Genomic DNA, 9,472 nt, shown 5'->3' with positions numbered 1-9,472 from the left:
CTTCCTTCTCTTTTGTAATTATAGGCTTGAGTTATATCTCTGCTTGGAGTAATGGGGGAGGCATGGTCAACCATGATAAACACATCTTCTAATATTTTTTAGCTATTAGCAGAGTTGGAGTCAAACAGACCTGAAAGAAAATGGTCTTTATTTTAATAACGTTTCTATTGGTCCTGGGGGAAGTGTCAGTGTGTCCGAGTTCATCTTCTGCTAGCGGATCCTAATTCCATCAGTGGGATTGTCTTTTTATGGGAAGGGTGCTAGTTTCTTTATGAAGAGTGTTCATTTTTATCCCATTCTGTTTCATTTTGGACGAACCTTTCAGAGAGGGTTAGTTGATTCTCTTTCAGTCTCACCAGTGGTGCATGGACATCTCCTTAAGAGACTTGATGACCCTGGTACTTTCTTGCGCTTGCTACTTCTTCTAATGTTGGTGTCTCTTCACAAGAAATGCCAAGTTCCTCCTCTGCAGGTTTGCAGGGAACGCTTCCAAGAATTAGGGTTGACATGGGGAGGGATATTGTAATTTTTCACCAGAATATCATAACTGGTTCTTTTCTCTTTCTTTTGCTGTAGGCTTTTTCAACAAGTATCAAGTCCTAAGAAGTTCATAGACTAGAAATGGATACTAAGCTCAATGTTTACATATTGTCTCAAATTGCAGGGGTCATATATCACGTGCTCCTAGGAATTACCGTTGTATAATCAACCTCATTCTAATTATGGCACAAGGATAAAACTGAGGATTCCACAGCTCTAGGGTTATCTAGCCAGGGAATGAAGTGATCATCTTTCTTCTCCTCAGTACCTTAAATCTTTGTGAATGCTTGAGCTAGAGTTTCCTACCATTAAAATTAAACTTGACTTGAAGACAGGGGAAATGATTTCTCACTTTACCCAGAGGGACATTTTTTTCTTCTCAACACTAACATTTACTTCCTATAAAACTGAAAGCTTTTATGTTTGTATTGACATATCCTCTCTCCTTCCTCCCTTTTTTCCCCTCTCGTTAAGTTGGCCAGGGAGTAGAGTGCAGAGTGGTTCTGGGAGTTGTAAGAGAGGAAGATGTGAATAATTTGTAGTATATCTGCTTTTATTGACCCTTGTTATGCCCTCAGGGATTGTGTCTGGCCAGTTATGTTTGGCAGTCATTAAATGTAAAGTAACTGACACTTTTGATTTGAATCTTTGAGCCCTAGTCAGAAGCATCCAGTAATTTTAATCATTACAGTTAAGCTGCAGTGCTCTTGCAGACTGTGTCTAAATCAAAGGTCAGCAAACTATGGCTACAGACTAAATCTGCTCATCAACATTTTTTATAAATAAAGTTTCATTGAAATGTAAATCACACTCATTTGTTTATTGTTTATGAATGCTGTTGTGCTACAGAGACAAAGCTGAGTAGTTGTGATAGTGACTGTATGCCCCGCAAAGCCTAATATGTTTATTATCTGAACCTCTATAGCCAAAGATTCTTTTTTTGTTGTTTTATTAAATTTATTGGAGTGACATTGGTTGATAAAAATATATAGGTTTAAAGTGTAAAATTCTATAAGACATCATCCATATATAGCATTGTGGGTGTAGTGCACAAAGTCAGATCTCCTTCCATCACCATATATTTGACCCCCTTTACACGCTTATTCCACCCACCCTCCGTGCTTACCCTCTGGTAACCACTAAACTGTTGTCTGTGTCTATGAATTTTTGCTTGTTTGTTTGTCTTGTTAATTTGTTGCTCTGAGTTTTATATCCCACATATAAGTAAAGTCATAATGGTTCTCAACTTTTTCTGACTTATTTCGCTTAGCATGATAATCTCAAGATCCATCTATGTTGTCACAAATGGCAGTATTTCATCTTATGGCTATCCCATAAAGTGAATATCCCATTGATTCCCGATGTAGATCATTTGTGTGTGTATATTCTTAGTTTATGACTATTATTATCATTTTTAATCATTTTATACAGCATAAAATTAGTGTTACACGTACTGAGGAAAAGTGTATAGGTATCCTAGTTTTGGGGTTTGTGTTGGTAATTTCTGCAGAAATCATTACATGCTACACAAAGGAGTAGGGAAAGCAGGGAATAATATAAGATCAGTGATAGGGAGCTGTCTATGTAAAGGTAATGCTGGGGATGGGATGATAAATATAAATTTACTTTAGAGAAATCTCAGCCATTTGATATAATGATGATTGAGCATTCAATTTAATTCCTGATTGAGTTTTGACACCTATATCTGTGTGTAAATATGATTGATACAAACTAAAAGTACATGCAAAATTATTAAAAGGTCACATATTAACCAAAAGGAGATCCACAATCATCTCAAATTGCATGCACAACAGCAATATATTAGGTGCATATTTATTTTAGAAAGCACTAAGATCTTCAAAAAGATTACTTTTGTAATGGCAACCAATCATTATCCTGATGATAACTGACCAATTCCAAATATGAAACCTACATTCAGAAGATTTAAAATGAAATACATTTATTCTCCCCACAAAAAAACAGGCCAAATTCAGTAGTCTGATCAGACAATATTATGATATATGGTTTAAGAACAACCGTGGCCATGTGGGATGCAATAAGAGTTAGAAACGGAATTGAACAGTAAAATATTCAGAACAGTGTTATAGTGAATATAGGGGGAAGTTGTGAAACACAACATGGAAAACCATGTGTCCTCTTTTGGAATCTAAGGCTCTGTAATTCTCTGTTAAAATCTGAAAAGCATGGACCTCTGAGAATGGATCATTACTAAAATCCCAATAGCTCTAGATCTGGATTTAGAATCTGGATTCACGTGGTGACCACTGGCCCGCAGCATTGTGCTACAAGTGCTCATTTCACCATCTCCAATTCTTGCCTACATTGTGCCTGAGATCCTACCCTTAGGTTACAACTTGTTTTCCACTCTGATTCTGTAGATCTGCCCTCTCTTTTAAAAATTTTATTCTGGTATGATCTCAAGACTCAGGCTGATCCCTGATACTGGTGGTCAGATATCCTAAACAGCCAATTATTCTCTGTATCTTTAATATGTAATAAGTTTTCACTGAATGAGAAATGAACTTATCATCCACTTATGATTTATGAATGGCTGTAATCCCGGTTTCTTCTAGCCACTGTAGAAATTGCCTAACTGGCCATCAGTAAAATAATGCAAATTATTTTCTGCAATGTGAATAAGGCTACTATGTGCTGAGTGGTGGACCCAGGAGCTTGTTCCTACCTAACAGGCCCATCCTGTCATCTCAAATTGTAAGTTCATTCAAGCCTCAGCTTGAATGTTTGTTTGTTTGTTTGTTTTTCTTCTCCTGCTTCACGTTCCCATGGGAACCACCTTTCCCTAAGCTTTTGCCAGAAATACAACAATATATCTGACATAGTATTCAATATTTTATAAGCTCAATATAAAAATGAGATATACTATGTTTCTGTGAAAATAAGACATAGCTGGATATAAGATCCAGTCTTATATTAAGTTTTTCTCCAAAAGACACATTAGAGCTGACTGTCTGCCTAGGTCTTACTTTCGGAGGCACACGGTATATATTGCACAGTGTAGTGAATGAAAACACCTGGAATCATGCAGACTTGTGTGCGAGTCCTAGCTATGTGACTGTCAGGAAGTTGTCTAATTTCTGTGAGTCTTGATTTTCTCATCTATAAAATAAAAATAGAAAACATGTTATTTTTGGAGTTCGAATGGTAAATTGAAAATACATAATGTACATGAAGCATTTATCTCAGTATATAACCCACAGTGTGTATTCAGTAAAGATTAGCTCCCTTTCTTCTCTTGGAAGAACAATCTGTGTTTTGTAAGGACAATTGCAACGTATGGACAGTTTGTGTTTTCACAGTTCAAATAAGAAACAAACTTAATGGATTGAGTATTTAGCATAAGTTTTAGAAAGAGAGAGGAAATTCTTCTACTACTTGAAAAATAAAACAACACTTATTAAACACTGAACTTGAGTTAAATGTTCCTCTTGAATTTAATGACATTATAAGGAGGAAAGCCACAGGTTACTGAAGACCATTGTAACTGGTGAGGGTGGGAAGTTATAGCTAACTCTACATGGAAAAAGGTTTGGAGAATTTGTTTGGGTTCTTTGTTGTGTTGAACAGAATCCACCATAGTTAAAGTAACAGAGGACTTAATTAAAGGGTATAGCAAAAGTTACAGAATTTCAGGAGTTAAAGAGCCAGACTGAGAGGCTGATGGAATTGGTTCACCAAAGAAGAGCTTACTACTAACACTACAGCTTAGAATTTAGGGAATATTTTAAACAGAAAATGGATCTTTTAAATACCATGGATAACTAACACATGGCGAATATCCACTCCGGGAGTAATTTGTAGTGGAAGATCATACGGAGCTAAGGCTGGGTTGTAAATAAAAGATACTTTACTGAGTCTATAGACTTGGGAAATTCTAGGGAGCTTTGAACCAGTCATCAGCTCACTGATAAGTTCATACTCATAGTAGATTAAGTGTTTCTCATGAATCTACATTACATCATGTTGGCATTTTGGAGAGAGCAATAACTAACTCTATTCTAATGCTCAGAGTTTACAATTTATCAATAAGTAAGACGGGAGGAAGGAAAGGAGGGAAAAACAGAGAGAGAAGTGTAGCATTATTCATTTTACACATATAAAGCTAACCAGAGAATGTGGGTTTAGATGTGTACTAACAGTAGGCTTCCTAATGCTTTACCTCTCTTGTAAACATATTCAGTTACTTGACCAGATAAATCAGTTCTGCACTTCTGGGGCAGGCCCCTGGTACCAGTCACACTGAGGAGAGATAACTGGAAAGTACCTCTCAGTGGAGAAGCAGAGATTGCACGGGTTTCCTGGTTCCACTCTGGGTTTACTCTGTTCCCTCCTCCAATTACCAGCCTTGGGCAGGATCTAGGAATAGGGCAGAGAAAGGCCGGAGGTGTTGTTCTAGAAGTAATCTCACGAAAGCAAGATTCCACAGTAGTGGTGATCACCCTGTAACATTACACTCATTCCATTTGGGGTTCATTGCTTGGAGATCAATTGGAACCATATTTTATAAATACTTGAATGTCAACATGAGCATTTGAACATCATAGCTGTTAAGGTTTTCCTGTAATATCATGTGTGCTCAACCATGTGGTAACAATATTTACCAATAGGTGTTGTCCGGAGAGGATGTTGTCAGGTTATTTAGTCTACAATATTTCTGGGAACAAAAAGCTGAGTAAATTTATCTTGAACAGGGAATAAATATAGTGAGGAAAGCAACCCTGTGGGGACAGAGCCCCAGAAAGCATTTTCCAGGCTCTCAGCCTCACACAGAAAGGTGCTGGCTCAGGTAGTAAATGGCCATCAACTGTGATTGGATGGCCATCAGCTGTGGCTAGTTGGCTGTCAGCTGTAACCAGAGAGCCATTGGGCACTAATATAACTGCTGTGGCTACGCTAGCAGAAAATGGGGGCTAGCAAGAAGATGGTGGCTGGGCTGGCAAGCACGGATTGCAGTTAGCACGGCAGAGAGCGGGTTGCACATTGCAGAGAAGTGGACAGCAGGTTGTGAACAGTGTGGCTCCTGCTTCCTGTTCCTCCTACCCAGCCGCCAGCGAGAATATAGTAGTATGACTCCCCTACCTATGACTCCGTGGGTGTTCCTTTTTGGTCTCACCATGTCCTGTGTTCTTATGTGGGGAGCGGGACCAGAGGCCCCGCCGGACGCCCTCCACGACAAACCCACCAAACGTAGGGCCCATTTTGTGACTCCAGAAATATCAGTGAGCTCATTAGAGGAAGAAATCCTGAGTTAAACTTCTTTCTTGATTCTTCTCAGCCTCTTATGAGATCTATTGGTTTCCAGCAAATGACTGATGGTTGTCATATACATACAGATTTAATATGTGTGACTTTTTCACATATATATATATAAACGTATATATACATATACACACACACATATATATAACACACACACACACACACACACATATATATATATGTATATGAAATCAGGTTAAGAACATTCTATTTAAGAATTCCTCCTACAGTGGATACTGCTTTTATTTGAGAGTGATTTCTTGATAAGCTCATTTAAGACAGAATTTGAGTCATTGTGAGCTAGAGTTAGACAATGTCAGCATTTATGGAGAAGGACATGAATGTACTCTCCAGGTGATAAGAATTTTTGTTTTGTATCCTGATTGGGAGAAGGGCATAAGGAAGTGAGAGATGAGAGAGAGAGATATGTATTTAGAGGGCAGGTGGCTGGAGGTTCACTTTCTGCATACTTTGTCATTGCCAGGAAAGTTTACTGAAATTCATTATATGCTTTTTGAGAACTTGGCAGACACCCATATGTGGGAGGTATTAAAAAAATGATCTGAGGGGCCGCTGGATAGCTCAGTTGGTTAGAGTGCGAACTCTGAGCAACAGGGTTGCTGGTTCAATTCCCACATGGATGGTGGGCTGCGCCCCCCGCAACTAGATTGAAAAAAAATGGCAGCTGTGCCCTCCACAACTAAGATTGAAAGGACAACAACTTGACTTGGAGCGGATGGGTCCTGAAAAACACACACTGTTCCCCAATAAAATCCTGGAAATAGATACTTTTCCCCAATAAAGTCCTGTTCCCCTTCCCCAATAAAAAAACCTTTAAAAAATGGTGTGAAAAACAAACATTAAAACTATAGAAATTGGAGATAGGGAGTAATTCTCAGGTCTTAGCAAAAATTTGATGTGGTTTAAGTTTTTTTTGCACAGGGTTTCATAGTAATCTTAACTGTGCTTTTGAGGGCTGGAAAGGCCCCAGCTAACATTGAAGTAGTACGTGTGTGTAGGTGGACCTACTGCAGCAGAGTTTTCACTCTCCTGATATTCTGAAACAAGATGGATTTGACTTCTGTGGAATTACTGAACTAGAACCAGCAACTTACACACAGTTACTGGCCATAGTACTTGTCTCTGCATCTCTGTAAAACTCACATAGATGTGACTCGGCAGTGATTTAATGACCATCCATCTGCCCTTAGAAGAATTTATCCAAGACTTAGTAATGTCACTTGCTGCCATACAGACATCAGCAATGGAGCTGTTCCATGGGGGAATTGTTCTGTGGGTCTGCAGGGGAATGAAAAAGAAATGAATTCAATTTCAGATAGCATTCCAAGTTGGGGTTTTGTTTCTAGTTAGTTTTCTGGTAGGGAATAAGGTTTTTGTTTCTGTAGTTTGATTTCAAAGATATGTATCTCCAGTATACATGGCTACATGGATGGTGTTCATGTTGTGTTACGTATACACAACCATAGTTTCAGCGATAAACTTTCTTTGTTCATTAATTCTGTACTTAAACATGCTAATCTAATCCTGTTTAACCCACTGTTTAACCTGCTGCCTATACTTGCAATTTTCTAATGTGGTTTTTCCTTCAGAATTTTTATTTATATCAAGGGCCAATGTGCCTACAGAATATCTAGGTTTATTGAATTAGTAAAAATTCTATGAATTTAAAAAAAATTTGTATAATTTGTAAATATCTTAAAACAAAGTAAAGGTGTATTTTTCAAATTAAAAAATAGAGCTTCTTTCTTTTAGTTTTTATCAGTCCGTTTACCTCTCTTTCTCTCTCTCTCGCAATTTGTTTGCACATCAAAAATACTTCTTTAGGGAAGAGAATTTCACACTACTTGGCATGCAGTATTGGATTGGCACAAAATAATTATGTATTTAAATGACTAGTAGTGGAATAAAATTATTTTTTCTTAATAATTTTCCTCCTGTTGGTTTTTTTTTTTTTTTTTTTTTTTTAGTTTTTTTCATGAATTTCCATACCCCACACATTGAGTTGTGACAGAATCCATAGGTACAAACACACATTCATGGGATATACTTTTATCATATATAGATATAGATATAGATATAGATATAGATATAGATATAGATATAGATATAGATAGATAAATATCTATCTATATCTATATACATATATCTATATATATATATATATATATATAAAACTTATGTGACTGTACATTTCCATACTTTTCCCTTAAAAAGAATAATGATCATAACTTCAGTAGTACAGATTATTCTTTTCCTCGCCCCCTAGGTGGGTGAGGGAGGAATGGGAGCTGGGAATCTGCCATCTCATACCTGGTCTTGGCTCCAAAAATCATGTCAGAGTAAACTCACCATACTAAGTGTAGTTATCCTGTTTAAAGATACAAATATGTCAGCCAACTTTATATGATTCTCATTTAAAGAAATTATGAGTTATTCCTAATTTAGCAGACATTATTGTTTTATAAATAACGAAGGTCTATGTTTTATGATGTGTCACTTCCCTAAAGTATTTCCAAGAACCTTTTAATCCTCATTGTGGAACGTAATTCATCATAAAATGAGACTTTATTGTATACTTGTATGCTCTTTCTAAGTATATACCTACTACATATGGGTTGCATCTATATGTCTAAAAACAAATGAATATATATATATATATATATATATATATATATATATATATATATATATTTGTGATATGTAATATGTATAGTTATATTGCTATTATTCAGTTATGCTCAATAAGTCATTGCCCAAATTGCATATGAAGAAAATTTCAAAAATTCTTCAAGCGCAGTTGGAAAAATTGACTAGTTGAATGAGCAGACTTTGCTCTCAGCTCCCCAGCCCCACAGGCCACTAACTATGTATTTATATGGTAATCTGATGATATATATGTATATATGTGTGTGTGTGTGTATATATATATATATATATATATATATATATATATATATATATATATACCACTTTTGATACAACCCAAGGATTCTTGCTTGAGGTTTTTGTGACCCTTGGAGGTATTTAAGATGAGGCCTGGAACCGTAATTTCTCAACCTGTGCAGGGTTGGTACCTTTCTACAACTTCCGTTCCAAGGGCAGACTGGTACCATTGTTTCTCTCTGGTCAGTTTCTCCAAGAACTCAAACGCCACCAATTACCATTATCTCACTGATAATAATGAAGGTTGGTGGGTGACAAGGGAGGGAGCTCTTCACACCCCACACAGCATTTCACTCTTCATCCCCAGGCCCTCCATCTATTCCTGTGTCTTTAAGCTGAGCAGCTGTAGCTCTGCTGTACAGACTGCCTGGGAAGTACAGCTATTCTCCTATTCTTAGCGTTTTTAATGGCAAGTAATCCCTTTATCCTCTTAAAAAATTGGTGTCATTATAATTTCTTTCTCAGAGGAGAGACAAAAAGTCACAAGGACGTATATCTGCTGCAGCTGAGCCTCCTTTGGCTCAGTGTGATCCTGATTCTCTCCTATTTTCTTGGGAATGTGGTTGGGAATCTTCTCTATCACTGTAGATGTCTTTGCCTAGTTCATATTGGCAGCATTTTCAGAATTGTCAGGATATAGCAACTAGTAATAAACTAGGGCCAGGTTATC

Source organism: Rhinolophus hipposideros (genome assembly GCF_964194185.1).
Source record: "Rhinolophus hipposideros genome assembly, chromosome: 7".
NCBI classification, from domain to species: Eukaryota; Metazoa; Chordata; class Mammalia; order Chiroptera; family Rhinolophidae; genus Rhinolophus; species Rhinolophus hipposideros.
This window is presented reverse-complemented; position numbering follows the sequence as displayed.